At 39.2% G+C, this 16,960-nt stretch overlaps 1 protein-coding gene across 1 annotated transcript in view; it reads left to right on the top strand.

Moving 5' to 3' along the window:
- Positions 1-16,960, top strand: part of GLIS3 (GLIS family zinc finger 3) — a 529,924-nt gene that overhangs the window by 458,013 nt on the left and 54,951 nt on the right. The window lies entirely within an intron of this gene.

The raw sequence follows: 16,960 nt of genomic DNA, 5'->3' as shown, positions 1-16,960 counted from the left end.
GGAAAGAAAATAAGATGTTTTACGAATGGTGGGAATGCGAGTAAGCGAACCTCAGTACTCCCAACAGGACTGTAAGTTAGATGCTCAGCAGGTTTAGACCCGTTCCCACAACAACTTTTCCAGTGACAGCAGTTTTTAGATGTATGTATTTTATACTTAAAGCCTTTCCCCTCTGGGGAAAGGAAAAATGCTTTCTCGCAGTGGGTGTGCCCCTGCACTTCAAGAGTAAAATACTCGTTTAGGTTTGGGGGACCAAGAACAGTAGTTTTACTTACACAATCCTCCACTTCCCTGACAGCCAGTGCTCTCCTCTACTCGCCTACACTCTGTCAGTGGACTATCCCTTGGAGTCCTCACATCTATGGGCTCTATAGCATGCTTGATGATTTCAGAGGGCCTGCAATCACCTGAACATAGGGGAGAAGAGGCTGCAGGAACTGGTCTTGCAGCCTAAAGTGAGCTTGTGGGAGAGGAGAATCGTATAAGCAAAACTGCTTTTTGTAGCCCCGTGGACCTAAATGATCATTTAACCCTTGGAGTGCAGGATCAGCCCCACCACGAGGGAGCATTTTTCCTTTCCCCGGAGTGCACCTTTAAACAAAACCTTGTTACTTACACTATTTGAATCCTCTTTTTATCTTTGTTTGGTTTCTTTCATGTGGGATAAGAGCTTGCCTGGTCGTATGTCTGTATATAAGTACCCTGTGCAATCTGCAGCATTACATACTGGTACAGTGGGATTCAAGTGGAAGGCTTTGGCATATCAAACCTGATGTGTTACTTATATCATTTTTAGATCTCTTTTCTCATGTTGTCCAATCATCGGTTGGGTCACCCATCTATACTTTTTGGTGTAAGTCATATTTGTCTGCTGTTTGATCTTCCTAGAAGTGTATAGAAGTTCATTTCAGCTGAAGTGCAGCATTATCACCAAAAAATTGCATACAGAGATTATATATTAGTCCTATTCGTGCTGATGGTTGATTATGTATTCAGCGCAGGCATTTACATTTATTTTTTTTAGATTTGAAGGAAGCCGAATCTGTCTATTAAAGCCACTCTTTTGTCTCTTCTAAGATCTTACTGCCAAATGTACTTGGGAAGCATGATCAGACTTCCCATAAACTGTTTTAGTTGTAAACCTTAAGGCATTAATACATTTTTCTTAAATCATTTCTGCATGGTTATACATTTAAAATAGCAGTTTTATTGAAATATAAAAGAATAAATGTCATTTAGAACAGCAAATCGTGTTTCAACAATAGTATTTCTTAAAATTAATGCTTGGCTATAAAAGAAAAAAACAATATGTCAAAGTGATATATATAATTAGGATATAAAAAGCTAAGGTAATGAATCTTGTATAGAAAATGTGAGATTGTGCATGCAAATACTCTTTCACAGCACAGAGAGCTGGCTTCCAGATCATATAGCTAAAAGCTTAGATATTTCCACTGAATCACGCATACATTTTTTTAGTGCTAGGCTGTGGTTTCAGCTAGCGTTAGGTGTTGAAATACTGAATAAAGGAGATTTATAAGGAACTGTCCTGTGCAGTTTACCTAATGGTTGTAAAAACAAAAGTCCTATACACAGTAAGGTGTTGAATTTACAAAAAAACAGAACTTTTTTTTAAACTATTGAATAATAGCAGCACTGCCATTAAAGCAATAAAATAGCAGCAGTCTTTATAGTTTGCTGTATATTGACACATGATACAGATAACATATTACCCATCACCCTATACCTTATAAAGGTATCTTTTTTGTGTCCTGAGACTACAGCATGCCCATCTTCAGCTTTTCCATAGGCCTATACGCATATCACTCTAACCCCATCATCACTAGAAGCAGATGTGTAGGCCACAACAGTATAGTGCAAAGAGGCAAAGTACAGTGATTGCACATTCTGCTTCACTTGTTTTCTCTGTTTCTTAGCTAGAACGATACACAGTGCAGCATATGCAGGACAGCCCAAGCACGCAGTTTGACTAGATGTGTGCTGCTCTCTCATGTGCGATCAGCATATCATAGGCAATGACAGCATACATGGTGCATTGCTAATAGACTGGTGATGGCTAAAAATTGATTTCAATTAATCCTCATGTTGTGCTGTGAGAGGAGATCACAGTTGGCCCCATCTCTTTGGTGCCCCTGTGCACTGCACACATTGCACACATGGAGGATATGCCTCTTGATTGGATCAACAACCTGCCAGTTTCATATATCTTATGAGGACTCTGTTGATGAGACTGATTTTGAGTTATTGGACCTCCATAGTTGCTGCAGACATTATGACATGGTTCCACTCTCCTTGCTGTATGTTTTTTTTTTTATATATATATTGTGGGGAACACAACAGGTAGGGCCAGAAAATTGTAATGGTGGGCATTAACACCTAAAGCTCCTAGGTGGACAGGAAGAGAGTTGGGAATTATGGAAGGGAGATCTCAGTTACATAGTTAGTAAGTTTAAAAAAAGACACCAGTCCATCCAGTTCAACTTATGATGAGTGTGTTTTTTGAAACTATCGATGCTCCCTGCTGATACCACTACTTGTGGAAGATAATTCCACATCCTTACCGCTCTGACGGTAAAGAACCCTATTACGCAGTTTAGGGTTAAACCGCTCTTCTTATTTTAGTGAATGGCCGCGTGTCTTTTTAAATTCCTATTCCCTGAAAAGTTTTTCCTATGCTAGGGTTGCCATTACAGTATTTGTACATTGATAACATATAAAGCGTCTCCTCTCCAGAGAGAATAAGTTCAATGCTTGTAGTCTTTCCTCATAGCTGAAGTCCTCCATTCCCTTTATTAGCTTTGTTGCCCTTCTGTGGACTGTCTCCAGTTCCAGCACATCCTTCCTGAGGACCGGTGCCCAGAACTGGACGGCATACTCGAGATGCGGCCGGACCAGAGTCTTGTAGAGTGGAAGAATTATTGTTTTATCTCTGGAGTGAATCCCCTTTTTTTACACATGCTGGTATTCTGTTGGCTCTTCTTGCAGCAGGTTGGCATTGCATGCCATTGCTGAGCTTGTCGTCTACTAGGACCCCAGGTCCCTTTCCATCTTAGATTCCGCCAAAGGTTCTCCCCCTAGTGAGTAACTTGCATTTGTAATTCTGGCACCCAAATGCATTACCTTACATTTTCCAACATTAAACTTCATTTGCAGTGTTGATGCCCACCTCATTATTTTGTTCAGGTCTTCTTGTAAGGTTTCCACATTCTGTGTAGAAGGTATTGCCCTGCTTAGCTTAGTATTGTCCGCAAAGACTGAGATTGAGCTTTTTATCCCATCCTTTAGATCGTTTATGAATAAATTAAACAGGATTGGTCCCAGGACAGATCCCTGGGGGACCCCACTTTCCACACCAGACCATTCCGAGTACTCGCCATTTATCACCACCCTCTGGACTCGCCCCTGAAGCCAGTTTTCAATCCAGGTACTCACCATATGGTCCATACCTTTGTACCTTAGTTTGTGCAGTAAACATTTGTGGGGAACTGTATCAAATGCCTTTGCAAAGTCAAGATACACCACATCCACAGGCCTTCTTTTATCTAGATTACAGCTTACTTCTTCATAGAAGGTTAATAGATTGGTCTGGCAAGAGCGTTTCCTCATGAATCCATGCTGATTACTACTAATGATACAATTTTTATTACTAAAATCTTGTATATAGTCCCTTATCATCCCCTCTAATAGCTTACAGACTATTTCAGTTAGGCTAACCGGTCTGTAATTCCCAGGGATATAGCTTGGCCCTTCTTTAAATATTGGTGCCACGTTGGCTTTTCTCCAATCAGCTGGTACCGTTCCCGTCAGTAGACTGTCCATAAAAAATTAGGAACAATGGTCTGGCTATCACCTGGCTGAGTTCCTTAATGACCCTTGGTATAAGCCATCTGGTCCCAGTGACTTTTGTATGTTAAGTTTTTCAAGTCTAGTTCTGAGTCTGTCTTCTGTTAACCATGAGGGTTCTTCTTGTGATGTGTTATTACCTTACCATTACAGTCTAGGTTACTGTATCCCTCCCCCCCCCCGTTTCCTTTTTTTTTTTTATAAATAGCCTTTATAGCCAGGTTTCCTTCATCATCCTTTATGGGGGCAGTGTGTTCTGACCTCACTTTCTTACTTGTTATATACTGAAATATTTTTTTTTTTTTACTCTCTATCGCTATGCGCCTTTCCTGTTCTATCTCAGCTGCCTTGATTGTGCTCTTACATTTCTTATTGCATTCTTTGTAATGTTAGAATGCTGCCAATGACCCCTCAGCCTTGTATTTTTTGAAAGGCTTTTTCTTTTCTTTTTATATGCATTTTTACATTGGATTTTTAGCCACCCAGGGTTTATTTTAGATTTTTTAAACGTATTCCCTGTTGGACTGCACTAGCCGATACCTTTATTTAGTATGTACTTAAAGCACTCCCATTTTTCCTCAGTGTTCTTTGTTCCTATGATTCTATCCCATTTAATATCGCCTAGCAAAGAGCACAGTTTAGAGAAGTTGAAATCCAGTGTCTTAGTATTACCTTTGTTTTTCCTATTTTGGTGATTTATACTGAAAGTAATTGACTTATGGTCACTGTTTCCTAAGTTTTCCTGAATTTTACATCAGGTCTGTATTCTTTAAAATCAGTAGGTCTAGTAACGCATTGTTTCTCATTGGTGCCTTACTGATCCATGAAATTGTCCTGCAAAACATTTAGGAAATGGCAAGCCTTAGACAAATGTGTGGTTCCTTCTGACCAGTATATATCTGGATAATTAAAATCCCCTATTATAATGACATTTCCCATCCTTGCAGCCATTCCAAGCTGTGCTAGAAGGTCTGCTTCCCCCTCCTCCCTCTGGTCGGGTGGCCTATAGCATACACCCAATATTACTTTCCCCTTTGAAGCTCTACCCATAAGGATTCCACCTCCTCCCTAGCTCCATTAGTGATATTGTCCCTCATATTCACTTGCACATTGTTGCTGAAAAACAGGCATACCCCTCCCCCTTTTTTACCCTCCCTATCTCTGCGATAAAGGGAATAGGCCTGAATGGTTGCCAGCCAATCTTGAGAGCTGTCAAACCAAGTTTCTGAAATTCCCACAAAATCAAAATCCTCCTCATACATTAGTAGCTCCAGTTCTCCCATCTTGTTAGCCAGACTTCTAGCATTGGTATACAATCCTCATAATTTTGTCCGGTCACATACTATATCCTTGTTAGATATTATAAGGCTGAACTTTAGATTTGTCAGTGTTGGAGTACCTGAAACATTTTAGATGCTAGTGGCTGACTCGGCTCATGAGGCTCCACCTGTATCACTAGTAAGTGAGACATATCTTATCATTGATTCTTTAAAGATATTGAAGCATAAGCCATGAAATTCATGAAAATCCCAGAGGTTCAGGATCTTGCCAAAGAGAACTGATGCTTTAGTGCTCTGAATTGGTGTTTAAAAGCTAAAATGATTTAAAAACTTACTACTGAATAATTTAATACTTTGTTATCAATTACCATGTAGCTTAAAGTGTCACCCACATCAAAAAATGATCAATAAATGGTGTATTACATGCTGTTTATACTCACTCAGTCACTATGAGATTCATTTTCTGTATTCTGCAAAAAAACTGGTTGATCCTGCTGCTCTTTATCTCAACCTTCTGTCCATGTCCCCAATTTAGCAGGGACTTTGCAGTTGTGGTGGAAACTCTGCACATGCTCAGTTTTCAGTAAGTTTCTATGCTGAGCATTTTCTCCCTATCACATCAGAGCAGCCCATGTGACTATAGAGTCACAAATGTGGGTGTATACACAGTAGTATATGACAGTCCACTCCCTCCCTCCATCCTCCATGCCCACTAACCAGCTAAATACAATGGGGGCAGGATATTACATGTCGATTAATGGAGGCTTCATCCCCCTCTTATTCTTAGACACAAATTGGAGGGATGTGGCACAGCCTGTGACTAGTAGAAATACGCCCACACCATGTTTTTGCCAAAAAATAATAAAGATTTGATTTCAAATATATATATATGCATGACAATTTAACCACTTCAGCCCTGGAAGATTAACCCCCCTTCATGATCAGGCCATTTTTTACGTTACGGCACTGCGTTACTTTAACTGACAATTGCGCCGTTGTACGACACTGTACCTAAATAAAATTTATCTAATTTTTCCCCCATAAATAGCTTTTTTTTGGTGGTATCTGATCACCAGTGCGCTTTTTAATTTTTGCACTTTAAATGGCAGATATTGCAGCAAACAAATCGGATACTAACTGACAGTTTTGACACTTTTTTGGGAACCAGTGACACTAATACAGTGATCAGTGCTAAAAATATGCATTGTCACTGTACTAATGACACTGGCTGGGAAGGGGTTGTGGGGGGTGCTTTTACTTTGCAGGAAACACAGGATCCATGCCTTCCCTACTCACAGAACGGCAATCTGCCCTGTTTACGTAGGCAGACTGCCATTCTGCCTGTGTTCTGAATGATCGGCAGGTATCTGTGAACATTGTGACCCAGAAGTGCGGATCACATATATATATATATATATATATATATATATATGCATGATCCTGCACACAGCAGCCCCCCCATAGCAGTAAAGCTACAATAGGGCGGTCGTAAATTTTTTAAAACAGTTTATTGATATTCATTTTTTTTTTTACTCTGTATTCCAAAGGCTGCTTTTTTTTAAATTTTAAACATGTGACCAGCAGCAGAGAACTAGAAGCTTCTCCTGTTTGTTTCTCTGCAGACAGGCTGGGAAAGGTCTGGGTCATGTGACAGCTGTATAATGATTAGGAAAATGGTACTTACTTGTTTTTATTTTATTAAATTAATTACAGTGCCATCATCCACATACAGAAATAGAAGAGACAATGTAAATTAAACAGTGCGTATTTAGTATAACTTTAAGTCTCATGTCTAAAGAATTTCCCAACTTCAATATAGTCTACTTTCCTGTGCCCCAAATTTTGCAGACTTTAAAAGTAGAACCCCTGCAATATTGGACTGTTTAGGAAAATGTAAAATCAGTAGCTTTTAAAGAAATGTCCTTTTCCTGTAGCAAATCAACCCCTATGTATTTATATATATATATATGTATCTGAGTCAGGCCTAGAAAAGTAAAAGGGCGACAGAACAACCATGAGGCTAGGTTCACACTGCTGAGATTTTGATCTGACGTTCAGTGAAATTATGTAGTGCAACTTGCAGCTACTTTGAAGAGGTTTACATATTCTTTGTGGCCAAAACTGTGCTGGAATTGCACCAATTCCAAAATCATGCTGTGTTGAGTTGCATTGATGTAAACGGACACCACTGAAAACAATGTGATTTCCATTGTCATGCTATTCTGTGTGACTCAAGTCAGATCTGAAATTGCCCAAGTGTGAATGGAGCCTGACTAATAATTTTCATTGTTATATATTTATTTCTGTGTGATAACAAAGACCAGTGGTAACAGGAACAGTACAAAAAATGTAACCAAAGTCTGCTCCAAGACAGAGGCCCCAGTGATTTACAACAGGAAACATAGATAAAATGCACGCAGCCTAAAAAGCTTACAGATGCTTGCTAGCTGCTATCATGCTATGTGCTGAAAGCATGCATTTTTATTAATTATATACCTTTCAGGCTTAGGCCTCATGCACATTGGACGTTATCAAAACGTCAGTAGAAATCTGTAGCTGTAGAAGGAGTTTTTCAGCCTCTTTGTAGTAACTTTTTTCAGCGGTTTTTAGCTTTTTTCAGCTGTAGCGATTTTTTTAGCTTTTTTCAGCTGTAGCGTTTTTTAGCTTTTTTTTTAGCAAAACTTTACTCCCACAGAAGCTTATGGCTCAAAAACGTTGATAAACACTGAATAGCCACATTTTTTAGTGTTTCTCAGCATTTTTAATTACTTCAATATCGGGCACTTTTCCCCCTTCCCGCCCAGGCCAATTTATAGCTTTTAGCGCTGTTGCATTTTGAATGACAATTGCGCGGTCATGCAACACTGTTCCTAAACCAAATTTATGTCATTTTGTCCCACAAATAGAGCTTTCTTTTGGTGGTATTTGATCACCGCAAGGTTTTTTCTTTTTTGCTAAACAAATAAAAAAAGACCGAAAAGTTTGAAAAAAAAGAAAACGTTTTTTGTTTATGTTATAAAATTTTGTAAATAGATAAGTTTTTTCCTGCACTGATGAGCACTGATGAGGCCGCACTGACAGGCACTGATGGGGTGGCACTGATGGGGTGGCACTAATATGCGGCACTGATAGGCAGCACTGATGGGCACTGATAGGTAGCACTGATATGCAGCATTGGTGGGCACTGATGGGCACTGATAGGCGGCACTGATGGGCACTGATAGGCGGCACTGATGGGCGGCACTGATGGGCACTGATAGGCAGCATCCCTGGGGTCATGGGTGGGCATCCCTGGTGGTTCTAGTGCCCCCCCCAGGAGTTTGCACTGGTAATCAATGCTCTGATTACCAGTGCAGACCCCCCCCCCCCTGTCAGGAGAGCTGCAGATCAGCTCTCCTCTACTCGTGCCTTTCAGGCACAAACTGAGGAAAGCCGATCAACGGCACTTCCTATTTATTATGTGACCAGCTGTGATTGGAAACAGCTGGTCACATGGTAAAGAGCCTACGTCCGGTCAGGATAATGTAATCACCTTCCCGCCGTCATTTGCCTATAGGGCGGGTGGGAAGTGGTTAAACTTTTATTAAAGTTAGAGCATTTTTATAGCTGAAAACACTTCTTAAAACCCACTAGTTCTGGGGTTTTCTTCCAGCCAGAAAACGCCCCTGCAAAAAACTGCTGATAACAGTCTATATGTGCATGGACACATGGGATAACATGCTGGGGAGTTTACTGGCTGCAGAAAAAAAACGTCTGGCGCCAAAAACAGCAGCTGTAAAAACGCCCAGTGTGCATGAGACCTAATAGTAAAAAAAACAATTATATGTCAAAAGTGATACTTAAAAAAGGGAAAATAGGCACTTTGGTAAAACATAGCAAACATCGCTTGGATTATAGCCTAAGGCTCCATTCACACCTGGGCGTTTTTGTTTCAGGCGTTTTTTCAGGCGTTTTTATGGGCGTTTTTTCCAGGCGTTTTTTGTGCAGGCGTTTTTAGATTGAATAGAGAACAATGGAAAACGCCTGTAATCTGCCCAAAAAGAAGCTCATGTACTTTTTTGAGCGTTGGGCATTTTGCTTCAGGCGTTTAAACACTCAGATGTGAACAGGGGCCATTTAAATGAATGGGATTGTACTTGTTGGGCGTTTTGGAAACGTTTTTTTGAGCGTTTTTGGAGCTGAAAACGCCTAGGTGTGAATGGAGCCTAAAGAATGTAAGGGCCTATACACTTTGCCATCAAGGTGTGTTATAGTAATGTTACATACACAGTGCCACACAGTACTACACAGTAATGTAGTAGTGTTTTAGTAATGTTACACATATTAATGCATTGGGGTGCCATTCATTTTTAATGGCACCTCAGTGCACTAACTCAATTGACCTCTGATTGCAGTGCACCTCAAGGCACAATAACACCCTGCGGTGCATAACGTTGGCAGCCCACCCACTTAAATGGGCTTCCCTAATGCAATGAATGTTAATGTGTGACACAATGCATGTTAATATGCACGTGTTAACCCAATGCACCAGAATGGCAAAGTGTAAATGGGCCGTACTAAATTCACACTTATAATTGATTTATTGCAATAGGGTCCTTGAATTAAAAGCATTTCTTGTTTTTATGAGATCTATACAAAAAAGCTAATATGCCTTTGTTTCCAAATGTTTACTGATGCTATGTTTAATGTAATCTTAGTTATGTTACAGTTATGTTACGAATAAAGTTAGGTCATTACAAACATATGGATGTGCTGTAGTTGCTAACATTAAGCATCTGCACTGCTCGTGTGTATCTTCTAATGTAATGCTTGACATTAATTCTATGAATTTCCTGGAAGTAGGACTTGATTAGTGCCTGAATTGTCTATAGTATAGTTCCATAGCGGTGACATTATATAATGCATGGCATGATCTTGTGATATTCTGCTTAGTATAAATATGCAATGGTTTTGAAAGTCCTCACATTTGTAGGGAGCATATGAGTTTGACGTTCCATGAGTGCACTGATTCGTTTTGGGTAATCTGCGTGATATAAATTATTAATAAACTGTATATTGTCATCTGAATTTTTGCATCCAAAATAGAGAATATGACCGTATGGCATACTGTATTCAAGATCCTAGAGTTTTATACAACACTATTTATGATGCAATACAGTAAAATGCAAAACACATGCTTTGAAATTGTATTCTGTATTGACAGCACCAATTTTCAAACCCTGAAAACATTTTGCAGATTTGGGGATTACATGAGTTAGGCTCCATTCACACCTGAGTGTATTGTTTTCAGGCATTTTTTTGGGCGTTTTTCGGGTGTTTTTAGGCGTTTTTTGTAGATGGTTGGAGGCAGGCATTGACATCTAACAAAAACGCCTGTAATCTGCGAGAAAAGAAGCTCATGTACTTCTTTGAGCTTCAGGCATTTTCCTTTAGACGACAAAACTCTCATATATGAACAGGGGCCATTGAAATGAATAGGATTTTGCTTGTTGGGCATTTTGAGACTTCAGAAATGAGCGTTTTACAAGCTGGAAAACACTTAGGTGTGAACAGGGCCTTAGCATTGGTTATTTTGTAAATAAAGTATACCAATTTAGTACCAATCAATAAAATTTAGGGTAGGCAGTTCTTGCCATAATGTGCAATATCCCACAGCATACTTGCACATTATGGCAAACATACCTATGGATTTGACCTACTCTAGCACTCACAGCTCCTTGATCCCAGTCACTACTTCATCCCTTTTTGCAGCCAAATTCTCCTCTGCTTCTTCTGGGTCTGACATCTGGCTACTGGGCAGTCACTGATTATGTAACTTTTGCAGATGTTAGCTGAAATTATATCAGCCTGTCACCCAGCTCTAGTCTCACCATCTTGCATATGCTGGGAATGGTCCCAGAGTGTACACTGCACTATACATGCACTACAAGCAGTATGCACATGTGAAAAAAAGAAAATGTTTTTTTTTTTGCAGAAATTACACACACAGGCATTCCAAAAAGGTGTACGTCCTAGATGTTTTTTAGTTCTAGTTTAGTTCCACTTCAATGCAATTTTAAACTAGTGCTATGAAGGCCATTCTTCAGGAATTTCATGATATAGGCTGACAACACTCTTCCCCTCTCTTTAAAAGTGTGCTCCTGCATTGTCACTTTGTCACACAGGTTTCTGATGGAGACTTCCATAGGGTGTTCCAATGCACGTTAGGCATGGTCCACAGTTGTCACCATCAGGAAACCTGTCCTGAAAAATGCAATGCAGTCATTGCTAAAGTGCTTGCATGTAGATAGGAGGTGGCTGCAAAGATGTTGCGGTAGATCACTAACATTAAGGTACAAGAAAGGGCCAAGAAAAATAGAAACATATTTTTATTTTTATTTTTAAAAATGGCAGTTGTTTATAATACACATGTCGTTTACACAGCATCATTTGGTTAGGGTTAAACTTCTCTTACTTATCAGGTCTATTTGTATTTACAGGTATTTTTTGCAGTTATGCTAAAATAATTGTATAGAGCTATAAGGCTTCTGTCGTAAGATGGAAAGTACAAATAAACCCTAACACATTGCTGTTCCAGATCCAAACTTTCCATTGCTTCAATGTCACGAACTGGGGTATAAACGCTGTCACAAATACCTACGTAAAATGTGAATAGTTGGTGAGTTTTTGTGTTTAAAACAGATGCTTGGCTAGTAAAGAAATTCTACGAAAGCATCAAACAGAGATAAGAGGACAGGAGGCTTACATTATCTATCATCACATTATGAATCAGCATGGAATACTATTCAAGATGGCAAGAACAATGCCTCTGTACCACTAATCCATACAATATGTTCCATGCCGAAATATAGAGGTTCTATGCTGTGAAAACCAAGGTATGTACAATATGTACAGTAGATATATGTACATAAATAGGTGGCATTTACTATATAAATCTATATATACACACACATATATATATTTATATATTTTTTTATACACCAACTCTATATACATATTTAGTTTGGCAAGTTTTTACACTTTACTTACATTTCATTGAGTTTTTTTAGCCTCCATTCTAGATTTTCTTTGCTTTTCACAAAGAATTTTAATCTACAGTTCATTAATCAAAAGGTTTTTTTTTTTTCTCCCTTCTCAGAGCCTAAACTAAATAAATCTGCAGTCTTCTGAGTAAATACACTCTGATTCATTCAGGGACAAATCTAGAAAAAAATGCAAGTTTCTTTATAGCACAAGTGTAGTCACATATGTGAGTAAGTGCAGAATGCAAAGACGTGATTCATAAATCATTATAAAGTCTACAAAATTCTAGTAAGAGAGGCTTGTCTGGCAGCAGAACACACTGTCTTATCATCTTACTTGAATGTAGGCTTACTCATAAGCTTCTTGAGGGAGCAGAAGAACATGAAATTAAGAGGAACTCTGTGAAATGGGAATGGAATGCATGATATCCCCTAACCCCCCCCCCCCCCCCAAAAAAAAAAAACTGAAATTGCATTTAAGTTACACATGGAAATGTAATCAAGGGAAGAAAATATCTCATGTTTGAAAATATGTTGTTTTACTTACTTGCCTGTAAAATAAGAGGTACTGTGTACACAAGCAGTCTGACGCACTGTAATCAGCCCATGGTCACTGCGTGTAAACCCGAGTGTTAAAACAGTGTAATTTTCAGAACTGTGTACACTTTGCTGCTTAGTGGCACTGCTGAATTGTCATAATTCATTATTCATAAAGAATTATTCATATCACCTAACATTCAGCTTAATGAATGCTGTTGAAGAAGTACTGATTTAACCCCTATGAAGTGTTCCACTTGGCTTGCCTTGCACTTTATAGATAGGCTTGCCAGCTGCCTTCTGTTTTTGCTTAATACATTGTGCAGTCCAACCAAATCTGGAACAGCGGCCTACAAAATAAAAACCACAAACAGCAACTAGCAGGGCATTCCCATAAACACACAAAGAGCCTTATATGGGTTGAAATACTGGCTTGTGTTGTAATAAAATTCACTGTAATTCTAATGTGACTGTATGTTTCATAGTACTGATGCATTTCAATGTTTTGTTGTGCGTGCTATGTTCCATTTAGTATGCCAAGTGATTTTCCTACCATCAACTGCTCTTTTATTGAAATTTTAATTAGCAATTTTAGACTGTAAGCTAGTTTTGTAGAAGGAACTCTTAACTGTATTATATATAATTTCATACTGTATACTGGAAGTTAGTATGTATATGGTAGGTATTATTATGCCCTTATTTGTTAGTAGTATTTTGTGAAGCACTTAGTACACATTTAGTCCTACCTCCAATGTGCATTCGGTAATGGAATACCCATCAGGAGATATTTTTCTTGGATTTCTGGATGAAATGGTTTTTGACTCTTAATGACCATTAGAAAGTAATGGACATTAGTTTCTAATGGATTCTCCCACAAGGGTTGCCGCATTAGAGTTCTGAGTGTGACTATTATCGAGAACTTGCATTGCATTGGATCTGTCCTGAGTCTGGTTTGTTTTCCCCTTTAATGCAAAACAGATGTGTCAAGGCTGTTCTGTCCATATGTGTTTCTGCAGTTTTACACCTGTGACTTATCTGTCCTTCATTTGTGGCTGTTCAGGCTCTCTGCTGTCACTAGCCAGTTCTGGTAAACCTGTAAAGGTTAGTCAGTACTGATTCTCAATGTTCATCCTCCATTTGCTTGTGTGCTTAGGCTAGGATCTTCTGCCTTGTATATCCTAATCCGAACTCTAGTAGCCTGTCAGTTCATAATGATTTTATCTTCTGATTCTGTTTTTCTTTCTGTATTGGCATCAGCTTCTGTGCCTGTATGTTTACACGTGTAGCTCTTGGTTATGCCCTGATTGTTCCTGTATATCTGTTGTATACTGGTACTCTATTCCTTATACTAATAAGTCTTTTGTCCCTTCAGTGGCTCTGGCAAAGACCTGAAGCCCCAAGTCCATGCATCCTGATGAGAACCACTTTCATTCACCTGCCAAATTCATCAACTTCTTTTTGTCTGCCTTCATTCTGTACCTGCTCCCCTATGTGTCTGTCCTGTGTTTGGATTTCTGTTCTTGCTGTGCCCTGGGTTCCCACAATACTCTGGTTTTTCTACCCCAGAAGTTCCCAAAGATATAGACTTTGTTTCCCCAGTGAGTCTGTGTTTTTTTCTGGTGCATTGCTCTTCTTCTAAACCAGTGGTCTCCAAACTGTGGCCCTTTGCTTGGTTTTATCTGGCCCTTGGGGCACTGTTTCATCAAATGATACCAACAGTGGGGCATAATTCCCCCCACTGACACCAATTAAGAGGCACATTTCCTCTCAACGACACCAATGATGGGGCACAATTCCTCCCACATACACCAATAATGGGAGCCAGTGATATCAACGATGGGCACAATTCTTCCCACTTACACCAATAATGGTGTGCAATTACGCTCACTGAAACAAACAATGGGGAATTATTTTTTCCCACTGATGTCTGGACCTTTTCTACTTCCACTTGCAAAAGTCCAGCCCTCTTAAAGTCTGAAGGACAGTAAACTGGTCCTTTGTTTAGAAAGCTTGGAGAACCCTGTTCGAATCCAGAGATACTTTCAGTTAGGTACTTGACTTGCTTCAAAAAACGTACATGAACTGTGATAAAGACAGTAGATTATAGCATGCTTTAGAGAAGGGGAACAACAGCCAACAGCCAGAATTTTCATTTAACAAATCACTGCTTTTAAAAGTATGTTTAATGCTATATTTACTTATTAGATATATTGGTACTTTTTTTTATCTAGTAAAGGGGTCCTTTGGAACACTTACTAGCTTACTATACAGCAACTAGTGTGTTTTGCTTTATAATGAAGCAAAGTGTAGTCATATTTCTTGCTCCCTCTAGACTCAGGCCAAGAAGTAATAGAAATGATTGCAGTGAAATATTAATGGATGGACCCTGGAGCTAAGGCCCCTACTTCCCGTCATTCATTAGGAGAGGTACTTTTAGGAAGTATTGTAACAACAATTCTTTCTGTTAGAAATTAATCAAATAATGAACATAATAATAATAATAATAATAATATATATATATATATATATATATATATATATATATATATATATATATATATATATATATATAAAATGAACAATAAGAATGTTCAAACAATGAAACAGACGTGTTTACAGGGAAGGACAAACATGCCTCCTAACTGCTTTGCAGGTCAGATAGGCTGTTACACAATGCATTTGTCTGATGTTATTGCCAATAAAGGAGTTTCAACTTTTTTGTAAAAGTAAACGTTCAAATAATCTTTCCATTGATGACCTAATAGATATGACAGCCAAAAACATTGTATATGATATTTGTTAAATTTACTTTATAACTTAGATACAAATCAGATCATATTTTAGAAGCCATGCTGGCAGAAATCCAGATATTTTTGGTTGGATATTGGTTCAGTGGTTCACAACCTTTTTCTCTTAATTGTTCATGTTAACGTAGTCAAAGGGGATGCTGATGGAAGCTTGCAATTCTGTTCTTATATTGTTGCTTTACTGTTGTCTGCTGCTTGGTACTTTACTGTTACTACTTTAGATTGGTGTGCCATTGGCTCTAACGTAGAAAGCCCATTTATTCATCTACAGGGCATTGTCATTCTAGTGTTCTACTCTTCATTGTAAAGCAGGATAATAACTACAGGTTTCATTCATGTATTCCAGCAGGAAAGGCAATCTTTACCCTCAGGTATTTCAATGCATTTGCTTCCAAACCCCCAGTAGTTATCCAATTTTGGTATATAGTTGCCTGAATTAACCACTTTACCACCGGAGGATTTTCCTGCTTAAAGACCAGGGGTTATTTTGCGATTTTTTACTGCGTGACTTTAACGGACAATTGCGCGGTCGTGCGACGCTGTACCTAAACGAATTTCACGTCCTTTTTTTCCCACAAACAGAGCTTTCTTTTGGTGGTATTTGATCACCTGTGCGATTTTTTGATCACGCGCTATAAACAAAAAAAGAGCGTAATTTTTGCAAAAACAACAATATTTTTCACTTTTTTTTATATGAAATTCCCCCAAAAAAAAATGTAAAAATCAAAATTTTTTAAAATTTTCGGCCAATTTGTTTTACGCTACCTATGTTTGGTAAAAAAAATCGCAAAAAGCGTATTTTGATTGGTTTGCGCAAAAGTTATCGCATTTACTAACAAAGGGAAAGATTTTTGTCATTTTTGGTGTTTTTTTTTTTAACGAGTAATGGCGGCGATCTGCGATTTTTTTTGCGGTACTGCGACATTGCGGCGGACAGATCGGACCCTTGACTGACATTTTTGACACTTTTGGGGGTACCAGTGACATTACTGCAGTAATCAGTGCTATATATATGCACTGTTACTGCAAAAATGACACTGGCAGGGAAGGGGTTAACAGTATTGGACAGGGAGGGGTTAAGTGTGTCCTAGGGGCGTGATTCTAACTGTGTAGGGACAGGTCTACTAGTGTAAAAACAAAGATCAACAGTTCTACATAGTAGAACTGTTTGATCTTCACTTTTACACAGGGAGAACTGACAGGTGGCTTGTTTACACAAGCCGCTCTGTCTTTCTCCCGCTGTAGCGGCGATCGTAGTGTGACCGGCGGACATCGGGTCCGCTAGTCACACTCCCGCACTCCTCCGTGAACGAGCCGAGGCGGGCGCGCGCCTCAGCGGGCGCGCGCCCGCCCGCTATTGGCTCTGGAAGGAGTGACAGGCGAGCGACGTAGACCTACGTCACTCTGCCTGGCCGGGGCCGACTGCCGCAGTAAATATACTGTGCGCAGT

Source organism: Pelophylax lessonae (genome assembly GCF_965119305.1).
Source record: "Pelophylax lessonae genome assembly, chromosome: 1".
In the NCBI taxonomy this organism is placed as follows: domain Eukaryota; kingdom Metazoa; phylum Chordata; class Amphibia; order Anura; family Ranidae; genus Pelophylax; species Pelophylax lessonae.
This window is presented reverse-complemented; position numbering and strand designations above follow the sequence as displayed.